The 20,146-nt window shown below is 50.7% G+C and overlaps 1 protein-coding gene across 3 annotated transcripts in view; it reads left to right on the top strand.

Annotated features, from left to right (window-relative positions):
- LOC119965862 (neuroligin-1-like) overlaps window positions 1–20,146 on the top strand; it is a 232,231-nt gene that overhangs the window by 138,537 nt on the left and 73,548 nt on the right. The window lies entirely within an intron of this gene.

Below are 20,146 nucleotides of genomic sequence, written 5' to 3'. Positions count from 1 at the left end.
CGGCCAGCACTCCCGCCGTGATTCAACTCTGGCAGCTGCACTTAGTCTCCAGAACAGAGAATCCAGCCCAGTATTTTTGGTATGGGCTTTAAACCTACCATCATTTACCCAGTAAATTCTGGGCCATTATATCGTAGATAATGTTGGCTGGGGTCAGGGTTAATGGAAGTTCATCTGAGCTTGTTTTTGACGTTGGATGTGGTGTTAGTTCAGTGTGTTATCACATTAACAGATTATACGGTATTATAAAGTGTGGAAACTTTACGAGTTGGCCATTGAAGGATAAAGTTTCTCACAGTCATCAATTTCTATCTGTGTGCAATTGAATTGCAACTTATAATCTTGTCTAAAATTGTGAAGGTGTACACTTTTTAGCTTTGTTACATTACATGGGGAGACAGTGACATAGTGGTATTGTCGCTGGACTAGTGAAACCAGGGGCCCAGAGTAATGTTCTAGGGACACAGGTTCAAATCCCACCACTGCAGATGGTGAAATTTGAACTCAAGAAAATTATGAAATTAAAAGTCTAATGATGGCCATGAAACACTTGTTGATTGTTGTAAAACTCATCTGGTTGACTAGTGTCCTTTTTTTTTAATAAATGTTTTTTATTGAGTTTTCATATTTTATATCCAACAAATTACAAATTATTAGAGAGAGAAAAAAAAACGCAAAAATTAACATGTATATTTACAGGTAAGCATCTTCATAATAACAACTGTGGCCGCCCCCTTTAGCCGGCACACATATTTTACATTCCCCAATATGGCCGAGGCACATGTTTATAGGCATTTATTTACAGTTTGGTTTTGGGCCTTAGCTAGCCATCAAACCCCCATAACGAACCCGTAGCCCCCCGGCTACCTTCCCCCGATTCCCGTCCATTTTCCCCTGATTCTTGGCCACCCGGCTATTCTTCCTCTTGTACGTTGGCCACAAACAGGTCCCGGAACAATTGCATGAATGGCTCCCACGTTTTGTGGAAGCCGTCGTCTGACCCTCGGATGGCGAATTTGATTTTCTCCATTTGGAGAGATTCCGAGAGGTTGGACAGCCAGTCTGCAGCTCTGGGCGGTGCTGCTGACCGCCAGCCAAACAGGATTCTACGGTGGGCGATCAGGGAGGCAAAGGCAAGGGCGTCTGCCCTCCTCCCCAGGAATAGATCTGGCTGGTCTGAAACCCCGAAGACTGCCACTATCGGGCATGGCTCCACCCTCACCCCCACCACTTTGGACATAGCCTCGAAGAAGGCTGTCCAGTACTCCACAAGTCTGGGGCAAGACCAGAACATGTGGGCGTGGTTGGCCGGGCCTCTTTGGCACCGTTCACATCTGTCCTCCACCTCCGGGAAGAACCTACTCATACGGTTTCTTGTTAAGTGCGCTCCATGTACCACTTTTAGCTGCGTCAGGCTGAGCCTTGCACACGTGGAGGTGGAGTTGACCCTATGCAGTGCATCGCTCCAGAGTCCCCGCCCTATCTCAATCCCCAGGTCGTCCTCCCATTTCATTCTTGTTGTGTCCAGTACGGTGTCATCCCTTTCTACCAGTCGGTCATACATGTCGCTACAGTTCCCTTTCTCTAGGATACTTGCGTCCAGTAGGTCTTACAGTAGTGTCTGTCGTGGCGGTTGTGGGTACGCCCTTGTCTCCTTTCATAGGAAGTTTTTGAGCTGCAGGTACCGTAGCTCGTTCCCCCTGGCTAGCCGAAATTTCTCTGTCAGTTCGTCCAGTGTTGCGATCCTGTCGTCCGTGTATAGGTCGCTGACTGTCAGTGTCCCCCCGTCCTGTCTCCACCTTTTGAAGGTGGCGTCAGTCAGTGCTGGTGTGAACCTATGGTTGTTGCAGATGGGAGCCTTGTCCGACATTTTGGTCAGGCCAAATTGCTGCCGCAGTTGGTTCCAGGATTGGAGGGTGGCTGTCACCACTGGGCTGCTGGAGTGTTTTTTGGGTGGGGATGGGAGTGCTGCCATGGCGAGGGCCCGGAGGGAGGTCCCCATGCAGGAGGCCTCCTCCGCACGCACCCACTCGGCTTCTGGCTCCTGGATCCATCCCCTTACTCGCTCGTCTGTTGCCGCCCAGTGGTAGAATTGTAGATTCGGGAGGGCTAGCCCCCCCTGGATTTTGTTTTTTGTAGGACCTTCTTTGGGATCCTAGCATTTTTACCCCCCCCCATACGAACGCCATGATAAGTTTGTCCAGCACTTTGAAAAAGGCCTTGGGGATGTAGATCGGAATGGATCTAAACAGGAAGAGGAACCTGGGCAGTACGTTCATTTTGATCGTCTGGACTCTCCCCACGAGGGAGAGTGGGAGTGTGTTCCATCTTTGCAGGTCCTTTTTTACTTCCTCCGTCAGGCTGGTGAGGTTCCATTTGTGGATCCCTTTCCAGCCATGGGCTATTTGGATCCCCAGGTAGCGGAATTTGTATCGGGCTTGTTTGAACGGCAGCCCCTTTAGTGCTGCCCCCCCCCCCCCCCCCCCCTCCTTGCGGGTGTACTGGGAAGATCTCGCTTTTGCTCATGTTGAGTTTGTAGCCCGAGAAGGCTCCAAACTCTTTCAGAAGCGCGATGATTCCGTCCATGCTGCTTTGTGGGTCCAAGATGTAGAGGAGCAGATCATCTGCATAGAGTGAGACTCTGTGCTCTCTGCCTCCCCTTCGGATCCCCCTCCAATTTTTTGCTGCCCTGAGCGCGATTGCTAGCGGTTCGATTGCTAATGCGAACAGCAGCGGGGACAGTGGGCATCCTTGTCTGGTGCCCCTGTGCAGCTGGAAGTATTGGGAGTTGGTATTGTTGGTCCGTACACTCGCCATGGGGGCGTTGTGTAGGAGCTTTACCCAAGCGGTGAACCCTGTTCCAAGCCCGAACCGCTCCAGTGGACTAGTGCCCTTTAGGGAAGGAAATCTGCCATCCTGTGCTGGTCTGGCCCACATTTGACTGCAGACCCACAGCAACGTGGTTAACTCTTTACTGGAAGGGCAATTAGGGATGGGCAATAAATGCGAAGCCCACATCCAAAGAATTAATTTTTTAAAAAACAATTCACTGTCCTCTGTGCTTCTGAAGCTATGCCACCAGCTCCTGTGGTGTTAAGATTGAGGGTTAGTTTTGCTGCTAAATACTGGAGACTATGCCATAAATTAATTTGCACAATCTATTCACAAAAGCTCCTTCTCCAGCACCTTCCGAACCTGTGCCCTCTACCGCCTGGACAAGGGCAGCTGATACATGGTGTCACCACCACATGGCCGTTCCCCGACAAGCCACACACCATCCTGACTTGGAAATATATCATCATTCCTTCACTGTCACTGGGTCATCCTGGAATTCCCTTCCAAACAGCAGTGTGGGTGTACCTACACCACGTGACTCACGACCACCTTCTCAAGGGCAATTAGGAATGGGCAATAAATACCAGCCGAGCCAGCGACGGCCACATCCCGTGAACGAATATTTTAAAAATAATAAAACTCACGTTGACTCGAGTCGGGTTTACTTTTGTTTTAGTCAGGCATAACATTTCATTGTTTAACCTTGAAACTTCAAGAGGAATGGAACATGGTTCATTCTTTTGAATGAGAAAGTTGTGGGTTTAGCCCCACTATAGCAGTGCCTGGGGGGGGGGGGGGCACATAGCTGAGACAACCTTCTGTTCTTGAGGCCTTGCATGATCTTGATCCAAACCCACTGCCCTTCCACATAAAGGCGAGCTGCTGGAAGACAGACTACCCGCTTTGACATAATAGGAATAATCTTCATTATTGTCACAAGTAGGCTTACATTAATACTGCAATGAAGTTACTGTGAAACCTAGTAAACCTCCTGTCGCTGTCAATACCGCATATTCAAAGTCAAAATAAAAGATCTGAAGGGTGTGGGGGGCGGGGGTAGGTGTCAGTTATTCAAGAATTTTGTCCTGTTAATTTAAGGCCCACTTGACAATGAATCTCTCTTCCCCTCCCCCTCCCCCCCCCCCCCCCCCCCCCCCCCCCACCGCAAACCAACAAATTAGTCGGAATTCTCAGGCTGTTGGGCTGTTGCCAGCAGCACACCGGCTCCCGTGGCTTTCCAGACGGCCTGGGGTGGCTTCAATGGGAAATCCCATTGACAAGCCGCGGGAGTAGAGAATCGGCCCGCCAGCGAACGTTGCACTGCCGAGAAATACATGGCTGAGGGACCAGAGAATCCAACTCATTTTACAGCCCAGTCTTGTTATTGTTAACAAAATATAAGGGCCCTGATTCTATGCAACCTCCCAGCAGCTCGATTTGGATCTTTTTAATGTAAGACTGCGTTTCATGCTCATGGATGGACTTCTAGGACTGGTATAAATGATATGGGAAATACACCAGTGATACAATGTGTCAGAGAAGTTCCTTGTTGTGCATGGATCAAAATTCACAGAATATTTGTTGCGTGCCAACTCACCCTCATCAGAGTGAAGAGGACCCTTTAACATAGAACATACATTGCAGAAGGAGGCCATTCGGCCCATCGAGTCTGCACCGACCCACTTAAGCCCTCACTTCCACCCCACCCCCGTAAGGGCTGGTTTAGCTCAGTGGGCTAGACAGCTGGTGTGTGATGCAGAACAAGGGCAGCAGCACGGGTTCAATTCACATACCAGCTGAGAATTCTGAATTCTCCCTCTATGTACCCGAACAGGCGCCAGAATGTGGCGACTAGGGGCTTTTCACAGTAACTTCATTGCAGTGTTAATGTCAGCCTACTTGTGACAATAAAAAGATTATTGCAACCCCCCCCCCCCCAAACTTTTTGGACCCTAACGGCAATTTAGCATGTCCAATCCTTGTTATTTTTGATAATGATGTGTTTGGGAACGGAAGTCTTTTGAAAATGCGGCATAGGGAAGTACTGCAAACCAGCGCTATGTGGCAAAATAATTTACTATTCTTTGCAAATATTACATGGATCCTCAGAGTTAGCTGGATTACTTAAGGGCCAAGGTTAAATAGGAGGCCGGGGGTAGTAAAATGAATGTGAAATGAATTTGTTGGTTATTCACTTCAGTGGACTATACACATTAAAGTGAGGTGCCATTGGCATTCAGAGAGGAGGTGAAGGCTTTTTGTTGTATCTTTGGACTAACCGTACTAAAGAAATAGATTGCCGAAGCACGTGGGTTTAATGCAAGGTCAACAGAGTTTTATTGTATAAGTCTTCACGGTACAAGGGTTGGTATTAGACTAAAGCCCGCAAAGTAGCCAATGAACTCATGCATGTCACCTAACTCTGTCCTTAAAGAGACATTGCACACAACTACAATGACCCACATATATAGCATCCCTCCTCCATTACTTCGAAGGTCCAAAATAACTAATATTCTAACATCGTCACTTACATCTATATACAAGTATAGGCATCAAATTATTACATTGTGATAACCCAGTCAATAAGAGACGATCAGGTGGGCGTCTATTTCTTGCTGCTTGCCTGAGCACTTCTTGGGCTTTGTTATTCTCGATCTGAGATGTATTTTCAGGTTCTCCAGTAGATGTCTCTACCCTGGAAGGCATTATGGTCTTTTTTTTCCAAGGCAAGACGAGTAGTGGCAGGAACTTCTGATAAAATCTCTTCTTCTGTCAATGGACTAGAAGTTACACAGTCAGATTGGACGGAGACAGTTACCTTTTGAGGTCATTCTGGCACTGACACACTAACCCGTGTTGACAATAATTGGTCCGCATGGTGTCTCCACACGAGTTTGTCTGTCATTTGGACCATATAGGATATTGGACCAGTCCGAGCCAATATAGTCGCAGGGACCCACTTCTCACTAGTAGTGTAGCTGTGCGCTAACACTTGTATCTCCTCATGGAACCGAGTGTTTGTGTGAATTACTTTCTCAGCTCAAGATCTGTGACTGTTGGTTTCACTCTATGTCAGATGTCCTCTCTGGCAAGAGTAAGTCAAAGGTTGGCCTCAACTTTCTTTCCATCAATAGCAAAGCTGGTGAACTTTGTGCTGTTGCATGTGTCGTATTTTAGTATGTTGCTGAAAACTTGTTCACGTGGTGATTAAGTGAACCTTGGTCCTTGAAAGCTTTCAGTACATGCTTCAAGGACTGGACAAACCTCATGGCTAAACCATTTCTGGATGGGGGGTATGGTGCTAATTTTATAAGTTGATCTACATATATCTTTTTTTTTAAATAATTTTTATTGAAAAATTTTGAATTTATACAACAACATCAAACCATACTAAAATACCAACGATAACAGTAATAACAACAATCATGAACCTTCGCCCCTCCTCAATGAACAACCCCCCCCCCCCCCCCCCCGGGTTGCTGCTGCCATTGACCAAGATACCTATCTTTGAGCCAGGAAGTCCAGAAAAGGCTGCCACCGTTTATAGAACCCTTGTACTGATCCTCTCAGGGCAAATTTGACCCTTTCCAACTTTATAAATCCCGCCATGTCATTGACCCAGGTCTCCACACTTGGGGGCCTCGCATCCTTCCACTGCAGCAAGATCCTCCATCGGGCTACTAGGGACGCAAAGGCCAGGACACCGGCCTCTTTCGCCTCCTGCATTCCCGGCTCCACCGCAACTCCGAAAATTGCGAGTCTCCACCCTGGTTTGACCCTGGATCCAACCACCCTCGACACCGTCCCCGCCACCCCCTTCCAGAATTCTTCCAGTGCTGGGCATGCCCAGAATATATGGGCATGATTCGCTGGACTGCCCGAACATCTGGTGCACCTGTCCTCACCCCCGAAGAACCTACTCATCCTAGTCCCGGACATGTGGGCCCGGTGCAGCACCTTAAATTGGATGAGACTAAGCCTCGCACATGAAGAGGAAGAGTTGACTCTCTCCAAGGCATCCGCCCAAGTCCCGTCCTCTATCTGCTCCCCAAGTTCCCCCTCCCATTTAGCCTTCAGCTCCTCCACTGACGACTCCTCCACCTCCTGCATTACCTTATAGATGTCAGACACCTTCCCCTCTCCGACCCACACCCCCGAAAGCACTCTGTCCATCGTCCCCCGCGAGGGCAGCAAAGGGAATCCCTCTACCTGTCGCCTAGCAAACGCCTTTACCTGCAAGTATCTGAACATGTTCCCTTGGGGAAGCCCAAATTTATTTTCCAGTTCCCCCAGGCCCGCAAACCTCCCGCCAATAAACAGGTCCCTCAATTTACTGATGCCCACCCTTTGCCACCCCCTAAATCCCCCATCCTTGTTCCCCGGGATGAACCGATGATTGCCACCCAATGGAGCCTCCATCGAGCCCCCTGTTTCCCCCCATGCCGTCTCCACTGTCCCCAGATTCTTAGGGTCGCTGCCACCACCGGGCTCGTGGTAAACCTCTTAGGGGAGAGCGGCAACGGCGCCATTACCATGGCACCCAGGCTCGGACCTCTACATGACGCCATCTCCATTCTTTTCCACGCTGCCCCTTCCCCCTCCATCACCCATTTACGCACCATTGACACATTGGCCGCCCAATTGTACCCCAAAAGGTTGGGCAGCGCCAGCCTGCCTCTATCCCTCCCTCTCTCCAGGAAAACCCTCTTCACTCTCGGAGTCCCATGTGCCCACACAAAGCTCAAGATACTGCTAGTCACTCTCCTAAAGAAGGCCCTGGGGATAAAGATGGGCAGGCACTGAAAGAGGAACAAGTACCTCGGAAGCACCGTCATTTTGACGGACTGCACCCTCCCCGCCAACGACAATGGCAGCATGTCCCACCTCTTGAACTCCTCCTCCATCTGATCTACAAGTCTGGTGAAATTATGTTTGTGGAGAGTCCCCCAGTCCCTGGCCACCTGCACCCCCAGGTACCTAAAACTCTCCCCTGCCCGCCTAAGCGGGAGCCTAACAATTCCTTCCTCCTGGTCTCCAGGGTGCACCACAAACACCTCACTCTTGCTTAAATTTAGTTTATAACCTGAAAAGGTCCCAAACTCAGCTAGCAGCTCCATCACCCCCGGCATCCCTCCCACTGGGTCCGCCACATACAGTAATAGGTCATCGGCATACAACGACACCCTATGTTCCTCCCCACCTCGCACCAAACCTCTCCACCTCTCTGAATCCCTCAACGCCATCGCCAGCGGCTCGATTGCCAATGCAAACAACAAGGGGGACGGGGCAACCCTGCCTGGTCCCTCGGTAAAGCCGGAAGTACTCCAACCTCCTCCCATTCGTGGCCACACACGCCATCGGGGCCTCATATAGCAGCCTCACCCATCTAATAAACCCTTCACCAAATCCAAACCTCCCCAACACCTCCCATAAGTGCCCCCACTCCACTCTATCGAAGGCCTTCTCCGCACCCGGGGCCACCACTATCTCTGCCTCCCCCTCAATCGCCAGCATCATGATGACATTCAACAATCTCCGCACATTCCTGTTCAGCTGCCTTCCCTTCACAAACCCTGTCTGGTCCTCGTGTACAACCCCTAGCACACAGTCCTCTATCCTAGTGGCCAGGATTTTTGCCAGCACCTTGGCATCTACGTTGAGGAGAGATATAGGCCTGTATGAACCACACTGCTGGGGGTCCTTGTCCCTCTATAAGATTAACGAGATCAGCGCCCGCGACATCGTCAGGGGCAAAGTCCCCCCTCCCCACGCTTCATTAAGTATCCGCACCAGCAAGGGGCCCACTAGGTCCACAAACTGTTTATAAAATTCCACCGGGAACCCATCCTTAACTAGCTCCTCCAGCTCAATCGGCGCACCCAGCCCCTCCTGCACCTTCGGGAAAGAAAGCCCGTTGAGGAACCTCTCCATTCCCCTACTCTCCCCAGTTGGCTCCGACCGGTACAGTTCCCCGTAAAAGTCCTTGAAGACCTCATTCACCTCTACCCCCTTCCGCACCACATTCCCACTCTTGTCTCTCACTCCAGCAATTTCCTTAGCCGCATCCCGCTTGCGGAGCTGATGAGCCAGCATCCTACTCGCCTTTTCACCATGTTCGTACACTGCCCCTTGTGCCTTCCTCCACTGTGCCTCTGCCTTTCTAGTTAGCCTGCAGGCTGCGCCTCTCCCCCAACAGTCCCTCCTCTGGTGCCTCTGCGTACCTCCTGTCTACCTCCAGCATCCTTCCCACCAGTCTATCCCTCTCACTCCTCTTGCTCCTCTCCCTGTGTGCCCGGATGGATATCAGCTCCCCACAAATCACTGCTTTCAGGGCTTCCCAGACCACCCCCACCTGAACCTCCCCCGTATCATTCACCTCGAGGTACCCCTCAATACTTGCCCGGACCCTCCTACACACCTCCTCCTCCGCCAACAACCCCACATCCAACCGCCACAACGGGCGCTGGTCCCGCACCTCCCCCATCTCCAACTCTATCCAATGCGGAGCGTGGTCGGAGATTGCAATGGCCGAATACTCGGCCTCCTCCACTCTCGGAATCAGTCCCCTACTCACCACGAAGAAGTCTACCCGAGAGTAAACCCTATGTATGTGGGAGAAGAAAGAGTACTCCCGTGCCCTCGGCCTCACAAACCTCCATGGATCCACCCCACCCATCTGGTCCATAAACCCTCTCGATACCTTGGCCGCCGCCGGCCTCCTGCCCGTCCTAGAGCTGGACCGATCCAGTGAAGGATCCAACACCGTATTGAAGTCCCCCCCCCCATGATCAGACCTCCCGCCTCTAGATCCGGGACCCGTCCCAACATGCGCCTCATAAAGCCCGCATCGTCCCAATTTGGGGCATACACACTAGCAAGTACCACCTTCTCTCCTTGTGGCCTGCCCCTAACCATAACATACCTACCCCCCTTATCCGCCACCACCTCCGATGCCTCAAACGACACATTTTTCCCCACCAGAATCGCCACTCCCCGGTTCTTCACATCCAACCCAGAGTGGAAAACCTGCCCCACCCATCCCTCCCTCAGACGGACCTGGTCCGCCACCTTCAGGTGGGTCTCCTGAAGCATTGCCACATCTGCCTTTAGCCCCCTCAGATGAGCAAGTACCCTCGACCGCTTCACCGGCCCATTCAATCCTCTCGCATTCCAGGTGACCAACCGGATCAGAGGGCGTCCCGCCCCCCTCCCCCGTCGACTAGCCATAGCCCGTCGACTGCCCGCCCCAGGCCAGCACCCCCTGCCCGACCCAGTCCCCACAGCGACAACACCTCACCTCTGTCCCCCCGGCCCCCACCAGCTCCTTCCTGACCCTGCCAGCAGCAACCCGGTATTCCCCTTTCCCCCCCTCCCTCCCCTCCCAGGCTAGGAACCCTCCTAGCAACTACATATATCTTTAAGTAGTCTTCAAACTCTTGGGTTGTAAACTCATTGGCCCATTGTCACTCACAATCTACTCTGGTTTTCCAAATTTCACAAAGATCTTGCTGAGTTTCTCAATGGGTTGTTCCATAATGGTTGGCATCATTAGGCCCACCTCAGGTTATTTTGAGTGTGTGTCTCAATGGCCTTGAACATGTGCCTCTTGAATGGACAGGCAAAGTCAATGTGTAGACGTTGCCATGGCATTTTAGGCCATTCCCATAGATGCAAAGGGGGCAATGGTGATGCGTTCCTTACCTGTGCACATGACTGGTACAGTCCTGCTTTTCCATCTAACTGGGCATCAATTCCTGGCCACCAAAAGCAGATTTGTGCTAGTTCCTTCATTTGAACTATACCTAGATGTCCTTCATGTAACTTCCAATACTCTATGTTGCAGCTTTCTCAAATGTCTCATTCCCCACAACAGATATCCACGCTGTCCTGTCGATCTGTGTTTCCTGGAAATGTACAATTTTAATTCACAATATTTTCCTGCTATCCTCCCTTTTAATACTATTTCCAGTACTTTCTCCATCACAGGATCATTTCTGATATGTCTTTGGATTTGAGCCGCAGTCACTGGAACACTCGTGCAGAATAACAATTTTTATCATGGCTAGGTGGTATTTGACCAGCTGACAAAGGCATAAGTGATAATACATCTTCATTGGCTTGAGTTTCTGACTGCCGGTTGTGGTGATATGCCTGGGTGCGCAGTTTTGTATACAGTTGTCTATCAATGTATACGGTTACCAATGCAACCTCCAACCAGCTGGTGGCGATGGACAACTACCATGTGATTCCAGATATCCGGCAGTTGGTAGTGAGTCGCACAAGAGGATATTCACACTAGAAGTTGCGACAGGAGAATTCACTGAATTCATTTATTCATTACTATTTGTATCACAATTCGTTAGTTACCTTTCCACGTGTTCATCTTGTTAATAAATCGTCTTACTTGTCAAAGAACTAGATATTCTGTACGCATCTGGTGTCATTGCCATCCCTGTTTTGGGTACAACAATGTATGTTATGGTTACAATAGGGTGAACAGATTCTGGACCAATTTTTCATACTGGTTGATTAGCCTTGGGAATGAACTAAGTTGAGTGACATTTGTTGGTCATGGAGCCTCCACAATACCTTACATCTTTTTAGGTGCTTATATAGACGCTTATTATCAAATACTTGGCCTCGATATTGTATGGATGTCTGGAAGAAAACACATTTATCTTTCCTGACATAAAGCCCATACATCTGAAGGCACTTCAATGCAGCTTCTAAGTGTCGTAAGTGTTCTTGTTCATTTGTGCCGGTTATCAATATAGTTGTCGGGATTCTCCCGCAATTGGCAGGATGGCCCGCGCCGGCGCCAAGAACGGTGCGAACCACTCCGGCGTCGGGCCAACCAGAAGTTGCGGAACCCTCCGCACTTCCGGGGGCTGTGCCGGCGCCAAAGGGCTGGCGTGAGGTGGCGCATGCGCAGAACCGCCGGCATGTTTCCGCGCATGCGCAGGTGGGTTCTTCTCCACGCGGGTCATGATGGAGCCTACAGAGGCCGGCGCGGAAGGAAGGAGTGCCCCCATGGTACAGGCCCACCCGCAGATCGGTAGGCCCCGATCGCGGGCCAGGCCACCATGGGGGCACCCCCCTAGGGCTGGATCCTCCCGTGCCCCCCCGAGGACTCCACTAGATGGCCTACAAGCGAGGTCGCGCCTGGGACCATGTCCATTTCACGCCAGCGTGACTTGGCCAGAAACCGACAGCTGCTCAGCCCCTCGAGGCCCAGAGAATTGCCGGGGGGGGGGGGTGGCGCTGCCAATGGCTGCCAACTGGCGTGGCATAAACCCCGCTTGAGAACTGGTGCCGGAGAATACGCGGCTGGCATTGGAGCATCGGGCGGGATTCACACCGCCCTCCGGGGATTCTCTGAATCAGCGGGGGGTCGGAGAATCCCGCCCATCATCTAGGTCAGGGTTTCTTCAATTGTGGGTCACGGCCCACGGGTGGGTCATGGGCAGGCGTCAGGAGGGTCATGGAGCAATCAGTCGCAGCGTTCCCAATCACAGGAGAAGAAGCTTTTAAGAGTCGCAAACGGGTGCAGAGGCAGATGGTGTAGCCTTCGCCTCGTTGATCGCCCGAAGGTGGATCCTGTTAGGGTGGAGAGCAACCTCTCCACCCTGTGCACTGGCGTGGCGGGAGGCCTGCTGGAATTCTTGATGCTTGAAAAGGTCAAATTTGAACTGAGGGGAAGGATGGAGGGGCTCTACAATTCATGGGTGTTATTCATTATGCACGTTCGAGAATTGGATCGCATCGAGCATTGGGGGGGGGGGAGGGAGGGTTGGGGGGAGAGGGATGGTATGTGTTAATGGTGACTATGGGTGATTCCTGATTTTTGTCATTTGTATATGTTACCATACGGGCTAATGTCTGGGGTTTGGTGGGAGGATGGGATCGTTGTTATTGATATGGGAATTGACATTACATTCATTACTGATTATTGTTTATTGTTGGGTGTAAATTTGGGAGAAAATGTGAAAAAGGAGGAGAATACAAAATATTTTTATGAAAAAAAAGAATGCCGGTCTCAACCGGCTTTTAAATTGAGAATGCCAGTCGAGACCAGCTTTAAAATGCGAACAATGCAGTCTTCACGCTAGAAGTGGTGGCAGAGAGTAGGTCATGTGCCTGGCACCTACACTTATGTCAAACGCCCAGTTTTCTCATGCTTTTGCTGCGAAATCATGGAGGAGAGATTCCTCCATCTTCTAGCTGTGAGCAAACAAGCAACAGGATTGCGAAAAATGAGGATGGATCATTTTATTATCAGGTAAAGAGGGCCAAAGACACAAACAGGTCAGGATCTCACAACTGGATCTGCTGGAGAGAGCTGCGCAGGAGAGTCCCCAGAAGAACAAAGCAGCGCTAGTGTGAGCTGCTCAAGAGAGTTCACTGCAGGACAAAGCAATGTTAGTGCAAACTGCTCAAGAGCGTTCACGGCAGGATAAAGCAGTGTTAGTGTAAGTTGTTTAAAGAGCTTCAGGTCTCTGGTGAACAGCCTACTAAGAAGAAACGGAAATCGGAAACAAAGCAGTATAAAGATGAGTTCTTGAGGTATGGCTTTGTTAATGGTGCCAATGCATATCAGAATGCAAATCCCATGTGTGTTATATGCAGGAAATTACTGGCAAATGAGTGTTCGATGCCAACTATGTTTTACATTGGAGAAGGGGCGGCATGGTGGCACTTCCGACCCGGGCACTAAGGGCCCGGGTTCAATCCCGGCCCCAGGTGACTGTATGGAGTTTGCACATTCTCCCCATGTTTGTATAGGTCTCACATTCACAACCCAAAAAGATGTGCAGGGTAGGTGGATTGGCCATGCTACATTTTCCCTTAATTGGAAAAATATATAATTGTGTACTCTAAATTTAAAAAAACAGAAAAAAAAGTATCTTGCAGACATGTTTTCAATTCTAAATGAACTGAACCTCAAATTACAAGGGAAGGATGATGATTGCTTTTGGCACTGTGAAGAAATAGATGCTTTCCAAAGTCATTGAAAATTTGGCAAGTGTGAGTACAAAGCCAAAACTACTACATGTTCCCCACACTGCTAGGATACATTGAAGAAAACAGTGTTTGTAAGGGAACTGTCAATAGACGTGGGTGTTTTCTGGTACAAAGTACAGGAACACATAGAGCTAAAAATTCTCCTATGGGTGGGCATGTCTCAGCTCTATCAAAAAAGCAGTGCAACTGTAAAGAGGCAACAGTCAGACCAGGAGCTTTCGAGGAGTGTGGTAGAAGGAAAGATGGCGGAGAGCTCTGTAGCGCCATTGCCCACCCAGTTGTCCACAGAACAGTTGGAGTTTTCGCTGGTCGAGTTTCAGCAGCAAAGGCAGGTGGCCTAAGAAGATCTGGCTTAGGTGGCTGACCCGATTCAGGTAGCCATTGAAAGAGTGGAACAGAGGTTGGAGGTACATAGTGTGTCACCCCAAAAAATGGAAGAGTTGGTTGCGACCATGAGGACCGGTTGGCTTTGTTGGAGGCAGAGATTACACTGGTGTCAGAAGGCCAAAGGAGGCTGAGGGAGAAAGTGGACGATTTGGAGGATCAGTCGAAAATCTCCAGGTTGTGGGATTGCCCGAAGGCATTGAAGGAACACAAGCCACGAAGTTTGTAGCCAACATGTTTGGGATGCTGGTGGGGGAGGGGGTCTTTGATCGACCCCCCCGAGGTGGATTAAGTGCACACGTCCCTGAGGAGGAGGCCGAAGGCGGATGAGCTGCTGAGGGTAATGGTGGTATGACTGCACAGATGTTTAGACAAGGTGAAGATTCTGCGGTGGTCGAGTGAGACAACAAAGTGCACCTGGGAAGAGAATGTGATTTGGATCTACCAGGGTTTGGGTGCGGAGTTGGCAAAGCGCCAGGCTGGGTTTAACAGGGTCAAAGTGGTTCTGTTCAAGGAAGAAGTGAAGTTTGGGGTGGTGTACCCGGCCTGGTTGTGGGTCACATACCAGGGTCAGGAGATCTACATGGACACACTGGACGAGGCGAGCGGATTCTTGTGAGGCCATAGGCTTGGGGACTGGTAAGAACTTTGGACGATGGAGATACCAGTGGGGGTTGGGGGGGGGGGGGGGTCTTGGCATTTTCAGTTGGGTTGAATGTTGTATCATGTTGTATATTATGTGGGTTATTGGAGTTGTGGGTACAAGGTGAAGGAGCGGGTGCGAAGTAGTAGGGTGTTTGGGGGAAGGCAGTTGCCTCAAGTGGGGGCCACCATGCTAGCGGATAGGCTAGTTAACAGGAGTGAAGTGGGGGATAGATCTGTTGCAGGGTGTGGTGAATGTATTGCTGTAACAATTCACCATGTACTTATCTGTATTATGCTGTTGCCCATATGGGCTCCACCTATGGACCATTGTATGGTATTAGCTATAATGTAGCATGCTGGGGCCTGTGTGGGCTCCGCCCCTGGCTCCACCCCTTGAGGGGAGGTATAAAGAGCAGTCGCCTTGTAGGCGGCTCCCACTAACAGACCAGTCGCAGGCAGGCACTGTTCTAGTTGATTAAAGCCACAGTTTACTGCTACTCCTGGTTTCATGTGAATTGATGGTCGCATCACAGGGGAGGTGGTTTTAGGTGGTTTTCTTTTTCTTGTTCTTTGTTGGGGCTGGGGGGGGGGCTGAGGGGTGAGTTGTTGACGTGGACTGAGCTGATGTGGAGCAGTTGCTTAAGGAGTGATGGCAACGGACATCTTGGGAAGGCCGAAGGGGGACGGCGGGTGTGGAACTGGGGGACCTGGTTAAAGCAGAGATATGGCTGACTGGAGAGAGTGGGGGAGATGGGGACCCGGCTGATTACATCAATGTTCGGTGATTAATGGATCGGTTAAGAGGTCGCACGTGTTTGCACTTTTGAGGAGTCTGAAGGCGGACGCCGTGCTTCTGTAAGCGATTCATTTGAGGGTGGCAGAACAAATGAGGCTGAGAAAGGGACGGGTGGGACTAGTGTTTCATTCAGGGCTAGATATGAAGACGAGAGGGGTGGCAGTGTTGGTTAATAAGAGTGGGTGTCTTTTGAGGTGGGGAGCAAAATGCTGAGTTCAGGGAGTAGACTTCTGATGGTGTGCGGGAAGTTGGAGGGGGCCCATTTTGCTGGTGAATGTTTATGCTCCAAACTGGGATGATGTGGAGTTTATGAGGTGAGTCCTGGCAAAGATCCTGGGCCTGGACACACTCCAGCTGATCATTGGGGGTGGGGGGGATTTTAATATGGTGTTGGATCCGAGGCTGGAAGGTCGTGCTCCAGGTCTCCGAGGGTGTCAGCAATAATGAAGGGGTTGCTGGGGTATATGAAGCGAATGGGAGCGGTGGACCATTGGCAGTTTGAGAGACCGAGGGCGAAGGAATTTACGTTCTTTTCGCATGTACTCAGGGGGTATTCCCAGTTTGATTTTATTGTCCTGGATGAGGCACTGCTGGCGGGAATGGTTGGGACCAGGTATTCGGCCACGTGCCAGACTGGGTGGATTTGCAGGTAGAGGGGGTGAGCTCCCAGAGGCTGCAATGCAGGTTTGATGTGGGAATATTGGCCAATAAGGAGATGTGTGAGAAGATAGGGGTGGCTATCCGAAACTATGTGGAGCATAATAAGAAGGGGGAGATCTCGGCAGCTATGTTGTGGCAGCTATGATTAGAGGGGCGTTTATTTTGATTATGGTGCATAGGTGAGGCAGGAGTGAGCAGAGGGGCTGAGGCTTATGTAAGCCATTTTGGCGGTGGACCCGAGGTGCTCGATGGCGCCTGAGGAGGCGCTGCTGAAGGAGAGGCAGAAGCTCCAAATGGAGTTTGGGTTAGTGCCAACAGAGGAGGTGGTGGGACGCTGTGCAGAGCCAGAGGGGCAGTGTACGAGTATGGGGAGAAGGCATGCAGGATGCTTGCGCATCAGTTGAGGAGGCAGGTGGTGGCAAAGATGATGGATGAGAGACAGGAAGGGGGTGGAGGGGCAAGTTGGTAATAGGGTCGGTGGAGGTAAATGGGGCTTGAGGCATTTTATTGGAAGTTGTATAGTTCAGAGCCATCGGCGGGGGATGAGAGCATGGTCGGTTTCTGGATTGTCTTGAGTTCCCGAGGGTGGATGAGGGTACAGGGCTGGGGGCCCCCAATTGGTCTGGGGAAGGTGATGGAGTGTGTGGGGGCGATGCAGTTGGGGAAAGCTCTGAGCCCAGAGGAGTTCCCTAAAGAGTTTTGAAAGAGGTTTGGGTTGGAGCTGGCCCCTGTTAGTGGAGATGTACCATGAGTCGGTGCGGATGGACGAGCTTCCCCCTACGGTGTATCAGGCGTCTATCTGGCTCATTTTAAAGAAAGATAAGTCCAAAGATGTGCGGGTTAGGTGGATTGGCCATGATAAATGAAATGAAATGAAATGAAAATGAAAATGAATGAAAAAATGAAAATCGCTTATTGTCACGAGTAGGCTTCAATGAAGTTACTGTGAAAAGCCCCTAGTCGCCACATTCCGGCGCCTATCCGGGGAGGCTGGTACGGGAAATTGCCCTTAGTGTCCAAAATTGCCCTTAGTGTTGGGTGGGGTTACTGAGTTATGGGGATAGGGTGGAGGTGTTGACCTTGGGTAGGGGGTAGGGTGCTCTTTCCAAGAGCCGGTGCAGACTCGATGGGCCAAATGGCCTCCTTCTGCACTGTAAATTCTATGAAATAAGGACCCGGAGCAGTGAGGATCGTACAGCCCCATATATTTGTTAAAAGTAGATGCAAGGCTATTGGCGAAGGTGCTGGCGGTGGGGATAGAGAGCTGTGTGCTAGGGGTGATAGGAGAGGACCAGACAGGGTTTTTGAAGGGGTGGCAGCTATTGGCCAATATTCGGAGGTTATTGAATGTGATAATGATGCCCCCGCCGGGCTGGGAGCTGGAGGTGGTGGTGTCTATGGATGCGGAGAAGGTGTTAGACCGTATGGATTGGCCATACTTATTCGAGGTGCTTGGGCGGTTTGGGTAGGGGTTTGTCAACTGGGTGTGATTATTGTACAGGCTCCTAAGGCAAATGCGCAGACTAATAGTGTCAATTCGGAGTATTTTGGGTTGCATCTGGGGATGAGCAAGGGGTGTCCGCATTCCCCTTTGCTCCTTGCCCTAGCGATTGAACTGTTGGCAATGGCACTAAAGGCTTTGAGGGGGTTGTAGTGCATTGAGGGGGTTGAGGGGGGAGGGGAGCGTGGATCACTGAGCCTCTTTATACGCTGACGACCTCTTTGTTACATGTTTCAAACCCAGCTGAAAGTTTTGGCAGGATTATGGGAATCTTGGGGGAGTTCAGTCTGTTTGCAGTATAAGTTCTGAGAAATGGGGCAGCACGGTGGCACAGTGGGTTAGCCCTGCTGCCTCACGGCGCCGAGGTCCCAGGTTCAATCCCGGCTCTGGGTTACTGTCCATGTGGAGTTTGCACATTCTCCCCGTGTTTGCGTGGGTTTCGCCCCCACAACCCATAGATGTGCAGGGTAGGTGGATTGGCCTCGATAAATTGCCCCTTAATTGGAAAAAATGAATTGGATATTCTAAATTTATATTAAAACAAATATGGGGAGAAATTAGGATACCAGATCAACGGCCGGAGATGGGGGGAGGTGGGGGGCTAGTTTGAGGAGTTGCTGTTTCGGTTGGTTGGGGTGGGCTTTCGGTGTCTCAGGATACATGTGGCACAGAGCTGGGCCTACCTGCATAAGTTGAATCTGGCAAAACTGGTGGAGGGAATGAAGGAGGACTTGAGGAGGTGGGATGTGTTGCCTTTGTTGTTGGCTGGAAGGGTCCCGACAGTAAAGATGACGGTGCTCCCAAAGTTTTTGTTTGTGTTTCAGAATCACCTGATTTCTGTCCCCAAATCTTTTTTTTAGTCGGGTGAATAAGATGATACAGAGGTTCGTGTGGGCGGGTATGGTTCCCCAGGCCAGGACGGTACTTCTGGAAAGAGACAGGCAGGCGGGGGGGGGGGGGGGGGGGGGGGGGGGGGGGGCTGGCGCTGCTGAATCTGCAGAATTATTTTTGGTTGGCGAACAAAGCTATGACAGGGACGTGGGCGGTGGAGGAGATGTCGGTATGGGAACAGAGGGAGGAGGCGTTGTGCAAAGGGATCAGTCTGAGGGCGCTATTGTTGACACCTCTTCCATTCTCGCCAGCCAGGTGCTCCATGAGCCCGGTGGTGGTATCAGCGTCGAGGGTGTGAAATCAATGTCGGCAGCACCGTGGGATGGAAGGTATGTCCCTGTGGGTGCCGATTTGCAGCAATTGCAGGTTTGTCCCGGCGGTTCTGGATGTGAGTTTTTGGGGGTGGGGGCAGTTGGGGGATAGTGTATTTTAGGGACCTGCTTTTGGGGGGTAAGTTTGTGGAATTGGAGGAGCTTGAGGGGGTGTACTTGCTGCTGACGAGGAATGGGTTAGATTTAGATTAAATTTAGATTTATTGACACATATACCGAGGTACAGTGAAAAGTATTGTTCTGCATACAGTCCAGACTGATCGTTCAATGCATGAAAAAACATAGGACATACGATAAATACACAATGCAAATACATAGACATCGGCAGAAGCATATGGAGTATAGTGCTAACAACAGGAGAGAAGATGCGTAGCGAGAGTAAACATAAAAGAGCATGGTAAGAGATAGTATTAGTTTCAGAATTAGGTTTAAAAGGTTAGTACGAATATAAAGGATGGAGGAAGAGGATTTGTGGGGGGGAGCTCACAGAGAGTTGCCACACTCACACGCCATCTTGGATTTCCGTTCAGGTACCTGCAGGTGAGGGACTTCATGAGGAAGGAGTTGGATTTGTTCCTGCAGCCACTGCCTCCAGCGCTACAGGACAAGCTTCTGTGCGAGAATGAGATAGGCGAGGGCAAGGTGTCAGATATATATGGGGAGCTGATGGAGAGGGAGGGCACTCTGGTGGAGGAGGTCCGGTGCAAATGAGAGGACTTGGGAGGGGCGATGCAAGCCGGGGTGTTGAGTGCAGCACTGAGGAGGATAAACTCATGTTCATGTGTGAAAGACTGAGCTTCATATAGTTTATGGTGGTGTTCATACAATAGGATCTAGGGTGAGTCATTTTTTTCCAGGGTTGGAGGATAGGTGTGGGCTGTTCAGGACGTCTGGCGAACCCTGTCCATATCTTTTGAGCATGTCCGAAGTTGGAGGGCTTCTGGAAACAATTTGTGAATGTAATGTTGAAGATTTTGGGAATGGAGGTGGCTCCGAGCCCATGGGTGGCGATATTTGGGGTGTGGGAGGACCCGGGAGTGCAGGTGGGGAGAGAGGCTGACCTTTGCCTCCCTGATCGCC

The sequence above is a fragment of the Scyliorhinus canicula genome, chromosome 5, assembly GCF_902713615.1.
Source record: "Scyliorhinus canicula chromosome 5, sScyCan1.1, whole genome shotgun sequence".
NCBI classification, from domain to species: domain Eukaryota; kingdom Metazoa; phylum Chordata; class Chondrichthyes; order Carcharhiniformes; family Scyliorhinidae; genus Scyliorhinus; species Scyliorhinus canicula.
The sequence above is the reverse complement of the archived record's forward strand: the minus strand, read 5'-3'. Positions and strand labels throughout refer to the sequence as shown.